Source organism: Dermacentor silvarum, chromosome 3, assembly GCF_013339745.2.
Source record: "Dermacentor silvarum isolate Dsil-2018 chromosome 3, BIME_Dsil_1.4, whole genome shotgun sequence".
In the NCBI taxonomy this organism is placed as follows: Eukaryota; Metazoa; Arthropoda; class Arachnida; order Ixodida; family Ixodidae; genus Dermacentor; species Dermacentor silvarum.
The window spans coordinates 141701761-141723843 of NC_051156.1; the positions used below are offsets into that span (position 1 = coordinate 141701761).

The following is a 22083-nucleotide window of genomic DNA, read 5'->3' on the forward strand; positions in this document are numbered from 1 at the left end:
ATTGTCTACAAGCGCAAAAAAAGGCACCATTTTTTTTAAGTATTATGTCGCTGGCTTCCAAATTAGTTTTCAGCTACAATGCGCGTTTTCGCGCTCGGTCCCCCAGTAATTTTTCGAGACTTATTGAATTTATTCTCCCGCTTTGTGATTTCATGCAGCGTGCAATAGCTCCATAGGTCCGACAGTTCCAGAAAGTGAAAGCTTATTTTACGAAATTGTGTTGCTAGCTCGTGCGGATTATGGGACCCTGCGTTGGCACTCTGTCAAAAGTAAGCGATTACCCAGCATATTTTAAGCAAGAAGACGTGGTTAAATTTTTGCGGGATGCACCCGTTAGGTCAAAGGAGCTCAAATGATTCGGCAGTTAGGGATTCTTAAAGGTTGAGGTAACGTTAGTGTTATTGTTTCCTTGCCAGGCATATTAATCTCTTAACTCCACTCTTACACTTGCTCGGTTAAGGTCCTCAATCATTTCTTGTAATTCGTCCTCATTGTTGCTGAATAGGACAATGTCATCTGCAAAGCGAAGGTTGCTGAGATATTCGCCGTCGATCCTCACTCCTAAGCCTTCCCAGTCTAAGAGCTTGAATACTTCTAAGCATGCAGTGAATAGCATTGGAGAGATTGTGTCTTCTTGCCTGACCCCTTTCTTGATAGGTAACTTTCTACTTTTCTTGTGGAGAACCAATGTAGCTGTGGAATCCTTGTAGATATTTGCCAAGATATTCACCTATGCCTCCGGTACTCTTTGATTACGCAATGCCTCTATGACTGCTGGTATCTCTATTGAATCAAATGCCTTTTTATAGTCACTGAAAGCCATAAAGAGAGGTTGATTGTACTCCGCGCATTTCTCGATTACCTGATCAGCTAGCGCAGGACAGGTATAATAGGAGATCGCAGGGAGAGGCCTTCCTCCTGCAGTGCATATAAATATATGCAGATGATGTCGAAGATGGCGATGATGATAATGAACGTAAGTGTTCTCACAGAGATCACCTAATGTCGCTTGACATTATGCGCGGGCGACTTCAATTCTGTTTGCGCCATCGCTCGTGTGTACTCTTATCTTTTATCGTTAAAAATTACATTATGGGGTTTTACGTGCAAAAACCAGGATCTGATTATGAGGCACGCCGTAGGGTCTTTGGAATAATTTTGGCCACCTGAGGTTCTTTAACGTTCATCTTACACCCTTACACTGGTTCATCTTACACGTACACTGGTGTTTTCGCATTTCGCCCCCATCGAAATGCGGCCGCCGTAGCCAGGGTTTGATCGCGTGACCTCGTGTTTAGCAGCCCAACACCATATCGGTCTTTTATCTTTACTTCCTTTTTTTCACAACTAAGCTTTTTATCGACGCTCTCAGCACTGAGGTTCCGTTGGCCTCAAGAAGCAGCCGATCGTGACTCCTTTTAACCTTGCGGCACAACCACCACCCACAATTTTATCGCACATCTTTTGTCCCTTAAAGGTCGCTAGCCTGGGCTGAGAGGCGACTCTCCGCCAAAAGCAGGTCAGTTCACACAGAAAGGGGGCGATGATCTCACACAAGCAAATGCTATAGCACTATACGTCGCATTGACGATTCAGCAATCTCATTCTGTCTTCGTTGCGGCTTCAGAAGTGGAGACGCGACGGTGACGAAATGGGCAGAATCGATGACTGGTTCACCGGCGCTGTTGTAGACACGTCCTAGATTTCGGGGAGCTGCGCAGGAAGTTTTTTTTTTTTTTTTTTTTTTTTTTTATGACGGAACTTAACCTCGGGGACAACGCGTACGATGTCGGGATACAGTTCGGTTGGTTACTTGTTGCGCTAGAATTATAAAAGAGTTCAATTCGATTCAATTTGTTTTTAAACACTTTATAGATATATTTAGGTATGGAATATATACAGAGGGAGAGAGAGAGTGATTATGAGTAGAAAAAGGCACTATCTTCTGCAACTCTTTAGAGAACACGGCTCAGCGACTACAAACGGTGGTTTCAAAGTCAAGGATTGTAAGGGCGAGCAAAAAAAAAAAAAACTGTGACACCAAAAGGCAAATTGTTGCATACATGATAGAAATGTGAGCGTGACAAAACATAACTATGCAAATAGAGAATTCACATAATATTAAATTGATACGGCGTTGTGTTTCTGTCGGGAACGCTTCCCAAAGCGCACACTGATCTGTGTGTTGCAATACGACAAATTCATGTACGACTTCAGTATTGTATAACCATCTCCGCATTATAATGTAGTGCTATAGTATAGCAAAAGTCCAGCGGAATCAAGTACTTAGCGTTATCGGTGAAGTTCGTGCTCCTTTAGGCAGTCGCTTCACTGTCTTAGTTCGGGATAAATTGCGATTCTGGCTTTGTTGTTTTGGCGAATAGCCGGCCGCAGTGGCGTTGTGGGTGTGGTTTAGCGCTGCTAAACATGAGGTCGCGTGCCCGATTCCCGACTGCAGCAGCCACATTTCGATGGGGGCTAAGTGCGAAAAAAAAGAAGAAAAAAAGAAAACAAAAGAAAAGTAATCGCTCGTGTACTTGATTCAGGTGCACGTTATAAAAAACCTCAATTGGTCAAAAATATTCCGCAGTTCCCCACTACAGCGTGCCTCATAATCATATATTGGCTGTGGCACGTGGAACCCCAACATTACTCTTTCTTGTTTTCTTTGGGGGGGGGGGGGGGGGGGCTGGGGGGGGGAGGATCTGTCATAAGAACTTTCTGGCATGCAAACGCGAATGCCTGCGTACGACGACGCCGGTGAGAGCCTGGACAGCGCAGAGATACCCAGCAATTACCAGGGATGATTTGATGAAGGGGAACGAATCTCCACTTCTTTATCAATCAAGACTGACGGCGGAGTCAAAGGAACACTACAGACATCCACCAAGCTTAGTTGATCCGACGCAATTATATACCTCAACTCTCGCTCTGAACGTTCAAGATAGGGATATAAGAAACTCAGTTAAAGATGAAATGCCTTTTTTTTTGTCACTTTGCTAACCGGCCAAACCACGATCATAATGATGTCACATTTTTCGCGTAGCTTTAGCGGTTCGTTAACGGCTGATGAAGCCTGAGGCACTATAGCAGGATCAGCAGATACGTGCATTGCTCTATATACGTATGTGCTTATACAAGCCAGCGAGAGTAACCGGTTCGCAGGGTGCAACGTACGATTTATCAAGAGCGAAACACACTTTTCAATACTGACGCATATTTAAGGTATAGCTTCAATTTGTGGCTTTCCTATTTTCCTTTTATGTCATGGCGAGCGGCTTCGAAAATTCTACGACAGCGTGGCCGCCCGCCTTTTGGTGACGGGTGCCTTCTTTTCGCTTATAGCACACTAAACTTCACTAAACTTCAGTTCTCAATAAGAACTGCGCATTTCCTTTCTCTTTTTTGTTTTTTTTTTTCACACAGGCCTAACTGGAAGCGTCGAATCTGCCCGCTTGAAACGCTCGACCAGCGGCCACATAAAAGTTACGATACCTGCAGTGGCGTTGCGGTGTAACGGAGTCGCAGGGTTGCTGTTGAAACATTTTGATGGTATCTTTTTTAACGTTTTTCTGCACATGATCAAAATTACGCTCTCATCACTCACTATGAGGTATGATTTTCTTTTTTCTTAAATACAAAAAGCATCCTCTAAATAGCGTCTGCGCTCGCCAATGGGAGCCTGTCACCGTTTATCATACGAACTAGAACATCGTGGACAAGCTCGCCTAACGCTCCAAACACACACGGCCGTATACCGGCACAATCTTTCCCTTCACGTTCCTCGAGAGCTCACCTATGCGGTGTTCACCTGCTGATACCTGACTGGGTGGATACGAGTCGATAAGATGCCCGCTTCACTTGACGCTGGCCACCCTCCAGTAACCGCTCCTACGCATACTTCAAGCCGCGAACACGTAGACGCGTGAACGGCCGGACGCGCCGTGTCATCGCTCGTGTTTCCTTTTATCACTCGAGGTCAACTTTTCGTCTCAGAATCTGGGCCGTATACTGCGTAGTCTTGGGTGTCAAGTGCGCTAGCTTGGCAGGTGTGACAGTTAGGGCCTTCTGCGGTAGATGCCATTTAACGCGCACCAACCATCATCTGCAGAGCAGACGAGAATAAGGGCAAAAAGAGAAGTCGGCTCCCTAACAATGTTAATATTGGATCCAAACAAGATAAAGGGGTCTCAGTAAGACCTCAGTTCATTCTATAGACCACTGTCGTGATCATCATCAGTAAGATGGATACTTCAAATGATTAAAACATGGGCGCACGCGAGAAGCCGCAGCCCTGGGCCAATGTTGGAGCAGTCTTAGCTCATTTACCTATATTTATCTACTTCATTTATCTACGCCAAAGCAAAAGCATAGCAGTATAGATTTAGTTTTGCTTTCCTAAGAAAGCCGCCGCTGTGGTGTGGATTTAGATACCACTTATTAAGGCGAAAGCCTTATGTGTCTCATCGTTCAGTCTATCTTCCAAGTCATTGAGCGAAAACGCGACGACGACACGAAAGCCACAAAAACTATCGACATCAATGGTTCATACCATTGCTGATGATGATAGTTTCTGCGAACAGACACGGACGTTTACGCTAGACATAGACAAGTTTCGCTTGTAAAAAGAAATACAGTCGTGGAGCGGCACATTATGCAATTTATGCAATTAAACACAAATCAATGAACTCAATCGGATAATACAAAAAATGAATATGCACACATGGGCCTACTAGTGTTAATTATGAGGTACAATGCGCGGCGCACGGACAGACACTCACACTGCACTATATACACGCGCTTGCTCTTGAACGGTTAAAGTGCGTCGCGTGTACGCGGCCAGTGACGGTATCTTGATAGCTTCAGGCAGAGACACAGAATTTCACTAAGTGGAAATGGTTTACCCCGGTAATAAAGCTTTGGACACAGTCTACAACTACCTACTTTAACAACTTTTAGACTGTCTTGCACAAAACCCAAGTGCAACGACTGCAGCTAATATTTAAAAAAAAACTGGGCAAAGCTGCAGAAATGAAAAAAAAAAACGTTATGCGCGATATTATATCGGCTGCCTAACCGTTTCCACAATAAAATCAAATATTTTAAGCAACTGGCCGTCCTACAATTCAAAGCTGTCAACTGTGCTAATTCTCGACTAAGAATTCGTGGTGAAACGAACGCTACATCTGTAACAAAACTTGACCTAGGCCACAAAGCAAGAACGCGTTTATTCACAAAGCACATGCCCTTTTATAGGCAGGTGTGACGTCACACATTAGATAGCCTCGGCGCCAGCATGCGCTGCACGTTATCACATTTCCTTCCCTCCAACATCTATTGTTATTTTGCAAAATCCTCGTGCTTGAAACGGTCCGGTGGGTTGCGGGTGCGCGTGCTGCGCCGTAGCGGTTGCCTTTCCGCTGGCGGTGCAGCTGACAGTGCCTCCGGCTGTGACGTCGACGTTAAAGGCGTAGACGCCGTTGACGGTGTCGGGCAGTCTATGTTGAGAGGTGGGATATGCCGTTTAGCTTGCTGAACTGGATGCGTTGGAGCTGCATTTGCTGGGACCGATGACGTGCTCTCTGCTGCCATGTCGCTGTGCTGCGTCACAGGATTTTCGAGTCTCGACATGGGTTCCAGCCTTGCTGCCGGGTCAGCATGACGTGACCGCAAGTGGTCGGCGTGCGTAAACCGGAGTTGTTCGCGCACTTTCACAACATACGTCACAGCACTCACAACCTGGTGCACAACACCTTCCTCCCACGAGGCACATTCACCGCGCACAGTTTTCACAAACACTTGATCACCAACATCAAACAAACGCTCACTCCCGCGACGCCTGTCTCGCTGTTCTTTAAGTTCCTGCTGCTTGGTGAGCATTGCTCTCGAAAAGTCGGGTTTCAACAAGGAAAGTTTAGTGCGTGGCTGTCGCTTGAGAAATAGCTCAGCTGGTGTCTTTCCTGTCACACTACTGGGTGTGTTGCGGTATGCCATCAAAAAACTGTCGATACATTCCTGGAACGAATCACGTGCACCTGACGATTTGCTTTCCAGGACTTGTCTTATCAGAGCGCGTTTTACAGTCTGCACAGTTCGTTCGGCTGCGCCGTTTGAAGCTGCATGATAAGGAGGAGTGCGGATGTGTCTCACGCCATTGGTGGCCATGAAGTCTGCAAACTCGGCTGCAGTAAATTGCGGCCCATTATCGCTTACCAGTGTTTCCGGGAACCCGTAAGCTGCAAAAGCGCTTCGAAGCCTTTCAATTGTCTTTGCAGTAGACGTGGACGACATAGGCCATACCTCGACCCACTTCGAAAATGAGTCAACAAGAACAAGAAACACATTTGCACTCGTTTGAGCAAAATCTACATGCACGCGTGACCAGCATCTAGTAGGATAGCTCCATGGGTGAAGTGGTACAGGCTGGGCTGCGGGTTGTACTGCCTGGCATATTGTGCATTTCTTTACGTACTCTTCTATGGCTTTGTCAATTCCAGGCCACCAAACAAAACTGCGGGCCAGCATTTTCATGCGACTTGCCCCAGGATGTTCGTCGTGTAACAGGTCGAGCACGCGATACCTTAGCACTTCAGGGATGGCAACCCGGACTCCCCACGTTACGCAGCCCTGCTCCAGTGATAATTCATCTCGGCGTACGTAATACGCCTTGAGTTCTTCTGAGCAGCAACTAGGCCAACCATTGAGAGTAAAGTCAGCTACGCGACTTAATGTCAAACATCGTCTGGACGCTTTGGCAATTTCGTCGGCTCTCAATGGAAGACACTGAAACACTGACAAACATTCGGCCGATTCTTCTTCAGCCTGCACTACTTGAGGCAATCTGGACAAGGCGTCAGCCACATCCATGTTCTTTCCCTTACGGTACTTAAGGTGGTACCTGTAGGCGGCAAAGGTCATTGCCCAACGCTGCATGCGGGCTGCCGCTAACGCTGGTGTGGGCTTTTCTTCTCCCAAGATGCCAAGTAGTGGCTGGTGGTCAGTGTATATCGTAAAGTTCCGCCCATACAGATAACGGTGAAACTTTTTAAGTCCAAATATCAAGGCCAACGCTTCCCGTTCACACTGTGCGTACTTTTTTTCCGCCGCACTGAGGGTTCTCGATGCAAACGCGATAGGCCTTTCTTCTCCGTCAGCAGTTTCATGAAATATTACTGCGCCTAGTCCGTAGGATGACGCGTCACAAAGCACTCCTATCGGTTTGTCAACGTCGTAGAACGTGAGGACTTTGCTGCTAACAAGCAGCTTTTTTGTATCTGCGAATGCATCGCTGCATTCCTTCGTCCACGACCACTTTTTATCTTTCTTTAAAAGCTGATATAGTGGCTCAGCGGCGGTTGCACAGTTCCTCAGGAATTTTGAGTAAAAATTTAGCATACCCAAATATGCCTTTAGTTCCGTGACGTTGGTGGGCTCAGGTGCATCAACAATCGCTCTGATTTTCGCTTCCGTGGGATAAATCCCTTCAGCAGTTACTGTGTGACCCAAGTAAGTCACCGATTCTTGAAAGAAACGGCATTTGTCGGCGTTCAACGTGATGTTATACTCACGTAGCCTTTCAAGGACCCGCTCCAGCGTCTTTTGACAGGTGACTGTGTCAGATCCTGCCACGATCACATCATCGATATAGCACCCTACATGCGGAATGTCTTTCAGTACTTCGTCCATCATGGACTGAAATATTGCGGGTGCACTAGCCACACCATATGGAAGGCGCTGAAACTGGAACAAACCTATACTGGTGTTCACAGTCAAAAGTGGTCGTGACTCGGGATTCAGTGGTACCTGTTGATACGCTGCGGACAGGTCAAGAACACAGAACACTTTACCGCCTGCAATTGTTGAGTACAGGTCTTCTGGCCTGGGTAGCGGGTAATGGTCTGTTTTTAACACTGGATTAATTGTAGCTTTGTAGTCTCCGCAGAGCCTAAGACTGCCGTCTTTCTTTGGCACCACCACAAGCGGGGTTGCCCAGTCGCTATGTGGTACCTGTCGTAGCATGCCCGTTTCCACCATATCATGGAGTTGTTTTTCCACTTTCTCTTTAAGTGCAAATGGAACAGACCTGGCACGACAAAATACCGGCACAGCGTTTGCATTCAGGGCTATTTTTGCATCAAAATTTTTCACGGTGCCTAGTGTCTGAGAAAACACTGCAGGGTACCTTTTCTGCAATGAAACAACTCTGTCCTCTGCAGTTACCTGGCCAACCTCGCCCCAGTCTAGCTTAAGACGTTCAAGCCAGTTCCGCCCAAGCAATGCTGGTAGTTTCCGTCCGTTATCTTTAACTACTACTACTGGTAGCATCATGTTCTGATCTTTGTACACTACCGATACTTCACACTGCCCTTTAAGTACCATTTGTTCTCCTGTGTATGTGCGAAGTTTCACTCTGGTGGGCTGACATGTGATATGGGCAAAATGTGAATCGTACACATGCTCTGGTACTACACTCACAGCCGCTCCCGTATCAATTAGCATGTTAAGCGGTTTACCTTCTACCTGAATGTTGATATCAAAAGACGAGTGTGTCATATTTACAAAATAGTACACTTCGTGCTCGGAATCCTCATCAGAACATTCTACTGCATTTGTTCTCTTTGACTGTGCTGCTGTGCACATTTTTTCCAAGTGTCCTACTTTTGAGCAGTTACGGCACACAAAGTTTTTGTACCAGCATACGCTTGAAGAATGCCCTCTGCCGCATCTTTCACATCGCTCTTTCTTAGGAACGGGGCTCATTTGCGCCTTTTTAGTCAATTTCTTCGAATGGCTCCTAATTGCATTTAACGACTCGTCCTTGTCCCTTCCTTTCATAAGCGCTGCCTCTCTTGCCGCCATTTCTCGGTCCAAGGCAATCTTGCAGGCGCTTTCAAAGGTTAACTTCTCTTCCGCGAACAAAGCGCGCTGGATTTCCTCGTTCCGTACCCCTGCCACGAGCCTGTCGCGGAGAGCATCCTGTAGGAAGTCGCCATAGTTGCATTTTCTAGCCAAGTGTTTTAACTCGACTATGAAATTCTCTACGCTTTCACCTTCGTGCTGCGTCCGCTTATTAAATCTACAGCGTTCCGCTATCACCGAGCTTCTTGGACTGTAATGCTCTTTTAGCAAACGCTTGGCTTCAACGTAAGTTGTCTCGCTCGGGGAAGCTGGCACTACAATGTTCTTCAAGACTTCATAAGCTTCAGCTCCTATCACCGTCAAGAACACCGGTAGCTTTTTTTCGTCCTTTATGTCATTCGCTTGCACAAACAGTTCAAATCGTTCTAAGTAAGATTCAAAATTCTGTAACTTAGGATCAAACTCAGCGATTTTGCCTAAGCGCGACATTTCTGTCCGTCAATAGGAACCGTAGAGTCACCTCTGTGCTGTTCCTGTTGTGGTCGTTGTTGCAGACTGGTTGTGCTACGTTGCTCCTTGCCGGTCTGCCCCGCGTCCGCAGGACCTGTTGCCTGAAGCGTTCGATGTCGTTCCCCGTTCTCCGCTCGGCTGTCCTCCGTAGTCCCTCAGCATGAAACGCCGCTTGCTGCGTTCATGTTGGTTGCTGTTCACACAGTGCGGGTGGCGTTGCTCGTGCCTCGCTGAAGCATTCGATGTCGTTCCCCGTTCTCCGCTCGTTGCAAGCTGCGCTGTCGTGCTCCGAGAGCACGTACTTGATAGGAAGGCTTCTTCAGTCGCCAAAATGCACCTACTATTCTGCCGTCCGGTTCATTCGCCGCATTTGCCTACGGGGTTGATCCCGTCCTCGTCGCCAGTTGATATGACCTAGGCCACAAAGCAAGAACGCGTTTATTCACAAAGCACATGCCCTTTTATAGGCAGGTGTGACGTCACACATTAGATAGCCTCGGCGCCAGCATGCGCTGCACGTTATCACAGAAGAGAACCTGTGCAGCAGGGCATCCGGGAACTATGGAAGGTTGGTAAGTGCACAAACATCGTTGTACGGTACATTACAGTACAATAGAATTTTATTTACACCAAAAAGATGGAGGTTAAAGCTCCCCTAAGAGCAGCCTTTACAGGAGCCCACTCAGTACAATGCAATCGGCGATAGCAGCACGCGCGAGACATTCTACTAAATGTGAAAACACACATCAACCAGTCGCGAGGAAAAAAAGAAAAAGAAACGCTATCTAATAACAGAGAGAGAGAGATAAAAAACATTTATTTAGACCATCGAGTTGATCTTGGGGACGAGTGGGTGGTGTCCTCATTCCAGGACTCCACTGGCCATGGCTGCTCGACGTACTTGCTGGACGAGAGCTTCTTGTCCCGCGTGGGTATCGCCGGTCAGCTGTACCTCTTAGGCGTCTTTAAATGTTCAGGTTTGCCCCCGCACCCCAACGAGATGTGAAAAAGCGCAGGGCGTGTGTCGCCGCACCAGAGGCAGATGCCGCGATATGTTTGTGGGTACATTTTCCTGTATCTGTGTAAGTTTGGGAATGTGTTTGTTTGGATAAGTCTGAGGGCTATTGCCTCTTCAGTGCTGAGCTTTTTGTGAGGGGGAGGATAAATCCTGCGGTTGAGTCGCTGGATCTCGAGTCGGTCGCAGTAATTTGATGGCAGGGGCACAAAGGTAAAGGGTGGGGATTGATCAGACGATTGGTTTTTCCCCGCTCGGTTAATTAGCGCTCGAGCTAAGGCGTTCACCCTTTCGTTCCCCTCCAGTCCCGCGTGACCCGGCGTCCACGTGATTTGATGGGATTCTTGCAGCCTCGGGCCTAGAATCTGAGCCGCCAGCACCGGTGTTCGTCCGTTGGTAAAGTTGCGGCAGGCCTGTTGCGAGTCGGTAACGACATGAACTTCCCTGCCCACCCTGTCATGTTGCTTTATTACTAGCGCCGTGGCTATGGTCTTAGCCGCAGCTGGGCTCTCTGCCCTGACGGAGGCCGCGAGGGTTAAGGAGTTGTCTCTCCCTTTCACGGCAGCTACTGCGAAGAGGCCCACTGCAGGGTACGCCGCAACGTCCACGTACGTTACGTACGGGTCACCCATAAATTGTCGGCGCTGTCTGTCGACCCGCGCCTTGCGTCGTCCTTCGTGGAGTTCATGACTCATGTGCTTTGGTATGGGGTTCGCCGTGAACTTGCTTCTGACCTCGGGCGGGAGTGATCGTTGCCCATCGAGGGCACGAAGCTCCGTTGCCGTGCCGGTCCGGTGGAGGATGGCACTGCCCGCCGCCGTGTTCTGTAGTCTGGCTTTTTGCGAAGCCATAACCGCGTCCGACAGCTCAGCGAAGGTGTTGTGGATCTCGAGAGCCGCTAACTTCTCGTTTGAGGTGGTAACAGGGAGACCCAGGGCCGTTTTGTACGCGCCTCTGATGATGGCATCGACTTGCTCTTGGTCGCGTTTGTTTAGCGAGTCGTCGTGATACGGCATGCTAAACGTTACTCTGCTGATCACCAGAGCCTCGGCAAGCTTACGACTTCGGCCATCCTGCGTTGCATGATCGAGCCCGACAAGGCCAAATCGACAACCAGTCGGACGCTTCAAGAAATCGCTCACAAATTCCCTGGGAATGACCAGGACCTGATTGACACCCTCAAAACCAGATACCTGGGTAGCGACCCCATACGACCCTGCCTCCTAAAATACGAAGGGGAACCAAGACCAGAACTGGACGACTGCTAACGGAATACGCTATCCATTGCACAGTACCAAATATCGCAGCAACTCAATACGCTATCCTATAACAACATCGCCTTCCTGCTCTGCTCAAGGAAATGATTTGCATAAGATATTGGCATGGTGGAACTTTGATATCTATTATTTCCATCAATAAACCTAATAAGAAGGATTTACCTATGGCTCATTCACATTCTGTCCCTCAGAATCAAAATAAACTTTCTTAACGCGATAGCTTTAAGGGCCCCGTGTCGCAGGAAATCTGGCGTCGGCGTCCGTTGCCGGCGGCCGGTGAGCGAAAATTTCGGTTTTATTTAGGTATATGTATATGCCACGCCTTGCTATAAACAAGCGGTATATGCGGGTTATATTGCCACCTCCTTCTATCACTAAAGTTGCTCATATCTTGTCTTACATTCTTGACAAAGTTATTCCTCGGAATTTTGAGGATGACAGCCCACAAAAATCAAATTTCATCAAACAAAGACACCGACAGCGCATGCCTCTTATGTTAAATCTTTTCAGACTGAAAAAATAAAAGTGCGAAACAAAAATTCACAGGGTCTCTTATGTTATCCCTAAGACGACTTGAAGGCGAAAGCCATTCAAAGAGGGACACGTTACGTACACGTCCCCCTTAATTCGCTTAGTCTACCTCGCTTACACATCCCTCTCAATTCGCTTACTCATCCTCTGAATTCGCATACTCATCCTTTTAATTTGCTTAGTCATCCCCCTTAATTCGCTTAGTCTACTGCACTTAGTCATCCCTCTTAATTCGCTGACTCATCCTCTTAATTCGATTAGTCTAATTCGCTTAGTCATCCTCTTAATTCGCTTACTCATAGAAGACGATGACGGCGGTGACCCGCACACCATCAAATTGTTCCGTGAGTGTTTGCATATAGGTAAGACACAATACCGGGTAGGTGTAGTAAGCCACTGCACCAACCCGGCAACGGAGGTATGACCCATTGATGATGATAGTGTTTATACCTTTCATGTCGTTGACGTGTTTTCGCTCAAGGACATTGGAGGTCGACAGAACTATGAAGACATATAAGGCTTTCGCCTTGATAATAGCCACCTGAAAATAATGTAATTTTTTTGGCGTGGCTGCTCACTGCCTCCGGGATCGGTCCACGCAAGAGGCCGCGTTTCTACCAGAAAGCTCGCCTTCGTGAATATAACGTTCGCCGCAAGCGTTTCCCGGTAAATATTGCGGTTACATAAGCTGAAGTTGCCGGGAAGCGTGAGAAGCAGTCAAGGATTTCTGAATGCTATCGCGTTCCACTCTTAAAGGCGAAGCTTAAGCGTCCTCCAAGTTTTATCCTCTTGTTTCCCTACTACATCGCCTGTTTATTGACCTACCCTCCGTAGCGGGTCAGCGTCATTAATTTGGAGCAACTAAGCATGCAAGGTAGAGAAACAAGAGGCATGGCCGGCTGTTGGCGAAAGGCAAATAAGTTGTTGTCGAAGAAAACCAGGTAGAGGTGGCCTTTGTTGCCGTAAATCGTATTCAGTGTCTCTAATAACGTAAACACTGGTGCGGGCGTAGCGTAAGATTTCAATGAAGAACTGTGCGAAAAAGAAGAGACAGTAAGAAAGGTTAAAAACAAAAGCAATGCTACATTGAAATAGAAAAAAAAAGAAGGTCTCACCGAGATTTGAACTCGGATCGCTGGATTCAGAGTCCAGAGTGCTAACCATTACACCATGAGACCGAATTTTCCGACGCCGGGAATCGAACCCGGGCCTTCTGGGTGAAAGCCAGATATCCTAGCCACTAGACCACGCCGGAGATAGCAGCGCAAGAGCGAGCGCTTGAACCGGTTTCTATTTGCGGCCGCGGTGCCGCGTCGCAGCAGCGTTCACTGCACGGAAGTATAATTCGCGTTCGTGTTCTAGCTGTGTAGATGCGAGCGCTGTGTTGTATAATATGCATTGCTGGGAGACCTGCAGCTTTGTTGGCGCTGGCGCCGCACGGAAGTGCTTGTGGTAAAATATATTTCGAGATGCTTCAAGGTTTTTGTTTGTGGTCTCTCTCGCATAACCACGAGTTCAAACGGCGAAGTGACTGAGCTGCGAGAAAAAAAAAATAACTTTGGAGGCTGAATGCGATCGGCCTGCCGGCCTTGAAACGACACTGCATAGGCGATGCGGAAGTACTAGACGTGTGTGTGGTTTGCTTAGCGCAGTCGCGCGTTATCGATTAAATGGGGGGCTATGGAATGATACGAGGCGCCCTAAAGGCTTGCGTGCAGGGCAGGCAAATATTAAATAGATATGTTAGTGGGACGCCTCGCATTGGGCGCTCACGGGAAGACTACTAATGAAGATGTGCAGGGTGATATAGGCTGGACAAATTTTGAAGTAAGGGAGACTCAGAGTAAAATTGATTTTGAAGAACGACTGAGGAATATGGAAAAAAGTAGATGGGGTGCAAGAGGGTATTCAGGTATTTGCACAGGCAAAACATTGGCTCACAGTGGAGGAAAAGAACTAGGAAGCTTACCAGCAAGTATGCGACCTGTATGGTCAGCAACACGGCAACAAAAAAACGTCAAACGCAAAGTGAGAGAGGCTGAGACAATGCCATGGGTGGTGGCAATGGAAAATAAACCTGCTATGACTAACTACCTCAAGGAAAAAAAACGAAATCAGGAAAGAAACAATTGATAACTCAAAGGGAAGCTCCGTCCTTTTCGAAGCGAGATCAGGATGCCTTAGAACGCGTAGTTATAAAGCGAGGTACACCAAGGATGAAGACGCATGTGCTGGCTGCGGTAATGTTAGGGAAACGATCGAATATGTTTTATTGGAAAGTGAAGATATCTACCCAGCTGCCAGTCTAGGCTCCTCTGACCTCGTTAAAGCCCTTGGGTTCAGGGATAGCAGGGGGAAAGTAAACATGTCTGCTATAGAGATTAGTAAGGGGCGGTTGGAGGTGTGGTGGCAGAAAAGTAGGGAGACAACAAACAACGGAGACGTACAGAACCAGAGTTCCCAGTAATGGTTCAAAAAGTTTGATACTCGGAATTTTTTGTATTTGTGTGTTTTCTCAAAAATAAAGGTAGGACATTAGGCAAAATAACAACAGCCTGTTGGCGCAACCTACCCCCCCGTTTCAATGGGGACGCTCATAGCATCCATCCCATACCCAGTTGCCCCTGTGCTACATAATTTTAGAGTACTCTATCGCCGGTATATCGGCCCACGAAAACTCTGAAATAGGCTGCACTATCACCGCGATCAGCCCACATAAACGGTGACTCGCTTGCTAAAAAAGTGGCTGCACTCGGAGAAGAATTCCTCGAGTTGAAGTCCCACATCTTCATCAGCGTAAGTATAAGCTGGGGAAGAGGCGACATAAACATATTATTTACAACAGTAAAATAAGACAAAGTTAAATCACTGGGTGTTAAAGCTCTTTTTTTTTTCTTGCGTTCTCTTCCGCGTTTGGGAAAAGCGAAACCGTCACACGTGGAAGCTATGCTAATTAAGTGTCTGTTCCCAGAAACCAAAAGCGCCATCAAACGCTGCCGGACTACTTGGCGCCGTAACACACGCGCGGAGCTCCGGCCCCATAGTTTTGCTTTCGTTGCCGCAGAAAGTAGTCCGTACGTTTAGTCTCTCTCTTCTTTTTTTTTTTTTTTCGCGCTGCCAGAATTGCACATGAAAGTTCGAATGGCCGACGAGTCCGCATTTCCGCGCTATACGTAAGTGCAACTTCAACGCCGTGGGCTTAGCGTGCCTCATTCACGCTCAGCCGGGGAGAGACACGCGCAATTACGTGCCTGCGAAAACGAGCGTATGTACAGATATACAGATTCGAATGAATGAGAAAGTGCTATCACCGCGCTGTGACGTACTGCTGTGCCGTCAGCGTATATACGTCGCGCTCCAGCAGCTCGAAACTTCGCCAGCCCTGCCAAGGTCGCGGGCTTTTATTTGAGCCCACGCTTGCGAAGCGCGCCCGCTGATGCGCACACAAACGCGGTGTGTGCGGCCAATGACGATGATAGAGCTACTCATACAGAGTTTGTGGGACAATTACCCAAAGAGACCTACAGCGCTGCTATCTGCACGAGATTCTGTCTGTCTTTCTTTCTTTCCTTACCTCCTTTCATTTTAACGTGTTTTACTTCTACAATGAATGTGGGCTGAATATTTGCAAAGAAGGCACCGGCTGCCGCGTACACTCTGTCTCGCCCCAAGGCAGGTACCTGAAACATTCTTACATCATATTTTTTTTTCTTATACAGTAACGTAACGCTTTAAAAAAGATCGCCTGCGTGTATGCATATACAGGGTGTTAATTTTTAAGTTTTACGGATTTTTTAAGAATCGTCTGCGGCCGGTAGAATAATTCTTATCGCTGAGCTGGGTTATTCGAAGAGGTGGACATTAGTAGCACGAGAAATCGAAACGCATATTCAAATAATTAACAAAAATTAACAAAGAACTTCTTAGTTAATTACTTTACCACACATACTGCATTTTACGAATTGTAGCCGGTCAATTCGAAAGACATGTCGACTTGAAAGGAATTTCCAAGATGACACCAGTTTCGAGATATTATTTTGCAAAGTGTGGGACGAAATACATGCGAAATGCATGTGCGTTCCAGTTACTTTTGTGCTTCAATGTATAAAACAGCATTTTGGTTAAAAAGTAAGTGGAACAACAGTGCATTTTTACGGCGCGTTTGATGGCGCATATCTCCAAACTGGTGTCATCCTTGAAATTCATTCCAAGTGGATACGCCTGACAAGCTCACCGGCTACAATTCGTAAATTTCATTATGCGTTGTAATGTAATTAACTAAAAAGTTAATTAGTTAATATATGTGCTTCAATTTCACGTGCTACTAATGTTCACCTCATCGAATAACCCAGCTCAATGATAAGAATTATGCTACCTGCCACAGGCGATTTCTAAATATTCCGTAAAGCTTCGAAATGAACACCCTATGTCTGTATATATATACCGGAAATGTAAGCCTTGATCACTGAGCCACTGGAAGAGTCGGGCATGACTGGCACAGTCAAGATGCTTAGTTGGCTAATTAACAAATTTCACTAGTTGACTTGTAAGCTAATGGCATTAGGGCACATGTTGCAATCTACGAATTGTGTGCAGTTAAAATTTGTGCTACATGCTGCAGGCGATTCTTTTAAATTTCTCTTAATAACACCACTAACACGATTTATACAGGGTGTCCCACGTAACTTTATTAGCCAAACTTTAAAAATATGGAAATGCCACCTAGCTCAACAGAACCAAGGTAATGCTGTTTGCGGTTGCTTAGAGATACTCATATTATTTTTTTGCATTCCACATAATTAGATAATAATTCTTAATTAATTAATTAACTTCTGAAATATTAAAATTAGGTGAGAAGTGTCAATGCGAAAACAGTAGAGCAACATGAAAAACTCCCGATACAGCTTTCTGTTGCTCAATACGTGCTAAATTAAAAGTGTTTTTCCGTGCGTGAAAGAAGCCCGCGAATACACGCAAAATTGCCGCGCGACTGGCCGCTCGAGGCACTTGGCGTGTAATCGCGGGCTTCTTTCACGCACGGAAAAACATATTTAATTTAGCACGTATTGAGCAACAGAAAGCTGTATCGGGAGTTTTTCATGTTGCTCTACTGTTTTCTCATTGACACTTTTCATCTAAATTTAATATTTCAGAAGTTGATTAATTAATTAAGAATTATTATCTAATTACGTGGAATGCAAAAAAATAATATGAATATCTCTAAGCGACCGCAAACAGCATTACCTTGGTTCTGTTGAGCTAGGTGGCATTTGCATATTTTTAAAGTTTGGCTAAAGTTACGTGGGACAGCCTGTATATTCCTCGGCATAAAGATATATGGCTGTCGTCACTCGGCGCTCGACAGCGGTGTCCCCATCCATGAGCGGCCGACCGTATAACGCGGCCTTTTCGGTGATGATGGACGAGACCAGGCGTATTTTACCGCATGACGGCCCGTGCAAGTCAGCACGACGCGAAAGCGTTCGTCTTATTTTGAAGGTGGCACGGCCTCGTCTTACCTACGCTAATAAATATTTCTCAGGATCAAGCCCCCAGAATATATCTTGGTCATTCTATAATGGCACATCGCAATAATATGTTGTTTTTTTTTTTTGCTTAGTAATGCCGCTAGGTTTTAAACCTCTGTCGAGGGTCGGTACAGGGAGGGCGGCATATAGCGTATATACTACTCAGTATTATGAGTAGTATGCCCCATATATACTTGTTTTGTGGTTAGCCTCCTTCTCTTTCGCTCCTCTCGCTGACTATCTCTCGGTTTCTCTCGCAGCTCCACGATCACTCAATGAACAACATGCACGGTGTTGTGCTGCTGTGCATGAGGTGCCGGGTTCGACCGCAGCTCTCGCATTCCTGTGTAAGGGACGAGTGCGAAAACCCTCGTTCGCCACGCTCTACGGCAAAGAACCCCATACGGCTGAATTTTATGCTAGAGCCCTCCGATTCGGCATCGCTGATAGTCACCTGTTTGATTAGCTACGTTAAACGCCGTATTTTTTTTTTACTCCCTCTTGACGGTGTTCCCTATTACAACCGGTGTGCAAGAAAGAGACGTATGTTGCTCAAAACGAAGTGCATCGAGTGCGGACGTTCGGCCTCTAAACATAGCGATCTACTGGTGGCAGTGTTGTCACCACGTGTGTACATGTACACCTTATTATCGATAGAGGGCGAGAAAATCTTTTTTATTGCAAAGCAGATGATTTTTTTTTCTTGTGGAGTACGCGTGACCGCTGACTAGAGAGAAATGGGGATGAGAAAAAAGATCAACACAGCAGATATGACGGTACCAAAAATAAATAATGATAATAATAATTAATAACTATGAAAGGAAACGCAATTAATGAGCATATGTATGTCTTATTCGATATGATGTGAAATGTAATAGGAATAAAGCATCGAAACCTCAGTTTTACGTGCTGCCCTTGTGTACATATATAGAGATCACGTTTTGTGACAGAACGCCACATCGGCCTCGCCGCACGTGCTTTCGCGATGTCCTCCTCACTTTCTAAAAGAGAAATGTTATTCCGTATAGCCCCACCTCTCCGGCATCACCACGTAACGTAGACACGCTGCCTCACTTTCACTTCTTGGAAGATCACCGCGCAATTCTCTGGGTTTGGCTGCTGCGATGATGAGAACGATGGGGATTGTGATGACGGTATACAAGTGGTGGAAGACACGTGGTGCGTCGAACGCAACACAAACATATTGCCGTTGGCCATACATGCACGAAGGCAGCAAAGCCTTAACACAGTAACGAGTATGTGAGCGGTTGCTAATGGCGTATGTAAGTACATGTGTAGTACCCGTGGTGAGCAAAGGACGTGACGGGGACAGCGCGAATCATTTAGACCGCCTAGAAGGAAAATTTGGCTAAAGCACGTTGTGATTTTGTTAGGCGGTGACCACAGAGGTGCGGTCGTCGTGATGGGGCGTCGAACCAGCAACCTCGTGCATTTTTCATTGCGCAGCAGGAAGTAACGGCGATGCCGCTCTTCGTTGAGCACCCTTAAAGACCGAGAGCGCTTATCGGTTTTTACCGCTACTGGCCTAAACCGTCCTCCAGGAAGATTTTGCGCGCCCTTACAGACGAAGCAGACTCGTGCGTGCATGGTAAATAAGTTAACGAGCATATGGTAATCATGCGCATCCAATGAGGCCCAATGGAAACGAGCGCTGCGTGCTTCAATCGCACGTAGAAAGGCCGACATTGCAAACAGCCTTATCGAGCTGTTTCTGAGCTTAGACACGGACAGGTCTACATCTGTCTCGATGGTTTCTTATAATGCGTTAGTTGAATCAATGGCCGACCATTTTTGCCAGCCTTTAACGTGGAGTGCGACTCAAGACAGTTCATCTCACTGTGGTATATTATGGATATTGTACAGGACGCTGTCGTATACAAGAGTGCGACGTCAGATATACAGTATATATATTCCAGCAATATTCCCCTTGCGCCGCGTTCTGACTGCATCCGGTTTCATTTCATTTTATTACTCTCAGGCCACTAAAGCGTTGCAGATAGGGGTGGGTTAATCCAAATGGCGATACTTTACAAAAACAGTTGTTACAAAATATGACCAATTAAACCACCCTTTAAGTTTGGAGGATCGATGACGGAGAGGATGACAGCAGGCAGATGGTTACAGTCATGGCCTGTTCGAGGCACAAAAGAAGCGAAGCGCTGATGGTTCCTGAAGTGTGGTACTTCAATTTCAAATGGTCATCTGCACGCCAGGACACATGAGCCGGGTTTGCAAAGAGGATATATTTTAAAGTGTAGTTGATGTAAAATATGCTATGAAAAGTGCACAAGCGGATGATGCGGCATCCAACGGAAAGATCTGGAAGGTTTGAACTATCTTAATGCGTTAGCATTAGGAGTGTCAAAGTGGAAAAACGTGTGTGTATGAAGTGTGAGAAGCCGGTCACGTGGTAGAGGTAGAGAGAGGATGGAAGAAACACTGGCTAGGTGGAAGTAGTTAATGTGGTGGCGCGCTGCTAAAGGCGTTGCGCTGCTAAACTCGAGGGCACGGGATGAAATCTAGGCCGCGGCGGCCACATTTCGATGCGGGCAAAATGGAAAAACGTCTGTGCGCCATCCATTAATTAATGCTCCAAATTAATCCGGAGTCTTCCAATATGGCGTGCCTCATAATCATATCCTAGAAACCTATTCATTACGTTTCTCGCGAGTACTTTTTCTGGAAACCATGCTGGCACTTCATGTGTAACAAAAAAATTAGTAGCCCCTTCCCTGACGAGGAAAGGGGGGTAAGCAAAGCTTGTCGTGAGTTTCTTCGGTGTTCCTCCGAACTAATTGCACTGACGAGTACCACGTTGTGCTCGAACCACCACCGGTCACACGCACTGCAGCTGGCTCCGAAGTTCCGGTGGAGAAACTCTCCTTGAAACCTGGCCGTCGCACCGGGGCAGTTGGCGCTAGCGTTGCCGATGCGTGCACCACCGTTGTCGGATTCCTGGAGGGCTAGACGACGCTGACGTTTAGCCTCAAGATCGCGCTCCCGCAACTCGGGGTCCGCGGCTCTTCGCTGACGTTTCACCCGGGCTTCGGAAGCCCTCACGCTAGAATCGGCACGTTGACGACGAGCCCTTTCCCGAGCGCGTTCATGCTGGATGGATTTCCATGAAATTTCTTCAAAATTAAATATGTCCGTTACGTAAGACAATGAATGGCTCATACCCCCGTAAACGCGGCCTCCCCATTACGACGACAGAAATGAAATTCTACGCTGGAATGATTAGCGGCAACGCAGCCAGCTGTGGAAGCAGACGACCACGACGAACGCGGGAGCTGTGGCACGAGCGCGTGCCGAGCACGAACGCGTGCCGACCAACTGTGCAGCTCTGAGAGCAGCTGGTTTTTTTTTCTTGTTTTTTATTGCGTTACATCGCCGGCACAAGCTAGCGTATCCAAGCTTTGCTTGAAAAAAGAAAAAAAACATGTTAGACTCCAAGTGGTTAACAAAGGTAGTATATATTATGTGCTCAAGTAATTTACAAGCAATTGGATTTAATTAAATGGGGTAACTGAAAGGATTGAGTACCACCCCGGACTTGGGCAGTGGAACCATCTGGCCCATCTTCCAGTCGTCAGGGAGCATGCCACGCTTTCTCGCACACTTGCATACATGTCATGTAAGTATAGATTATTTATTTTGGTCCATATGACGTGAAACAGCATATCTGCTGTTTTTTTTGCTTTTTTTTTTACTGCAGAGAACCAACCTATAACTAGTATAATTGCAGGTTGCAAGGACGTTTCTGCTGTCGCGAGAGAAAACACATCAGCTAGGGAGCAACACATGCCTTCACCGCCCTTAAACTATTAGTTAGAGGCGCCTACAAATGCGGAGCTAGGTGAGAAACGAGCGTTCTGAAAAAATTATGAAGTACTTCAACTGTGGCCACACGCTTCACAAATACAGAAAGCGATGCGTGCATTAGTGCATTTTAAGAAGTCGTCAGACCTCCGTGAGTGACCATAGTATGGATGTTTTATTTATTATTTATTTATTTATTTATTTATTTATTTATTTATTTATTTATTTATTTATTTATTTATTTATTTATTTATTTTCATTGCTTAAAACCCTTCCTTTTGAGAAGGTTAGCAAACTGGACACACGTCTGATTAACCTCCCTGCCTTTCTTTTCCATCTGTCTCTCTTATAAGATCATCGTTTAATCTACAATAAAGTGCTAACTTGGGCCGGTTGGTACATGTATGAAAAAAAAAACGATTAACAGCGCCAGAACGGGGCATGTAGACTAGTCAGACTAGGACGTGCACAGTCACCGATTCGCCTGTCTCAGTCTGCACGTCCTATTTTTGCGGTGTCACTC

At 46.6% G+C, this 22083-nt stretch overlaps 1 protein-coding gene and 2 non-coding genes across 3 annotated transcripts in view; 1 reads left to right on the forward strand and 2 right to left on the reverse strand.

Moving 5' to 3' along the window:
- LOC119445854 (protein ABHD15-like) overlaps positions 1 to 22083 on the forward strand; it is a 209707-nt gene that overhangs the window by 19444 nt on the left and 168180 nt on the right.
- Positions 13299 to 13370, reverse strand: Trnaq-cug (transfer RNA glutamine (anticodon CUG)). The gene has a single exon. It is a non-coding gene; the product is annotated as a tRNA-Gln (tRNA).
- On the reverse strand, positions 13376 to 13447 carry Trnae-uuc (transfer RNA glutamic acid (anticodon UUC)). The gene has a single exon. It is a non-coding gene; the product is annotated as a tRNA-Glu (tRNA).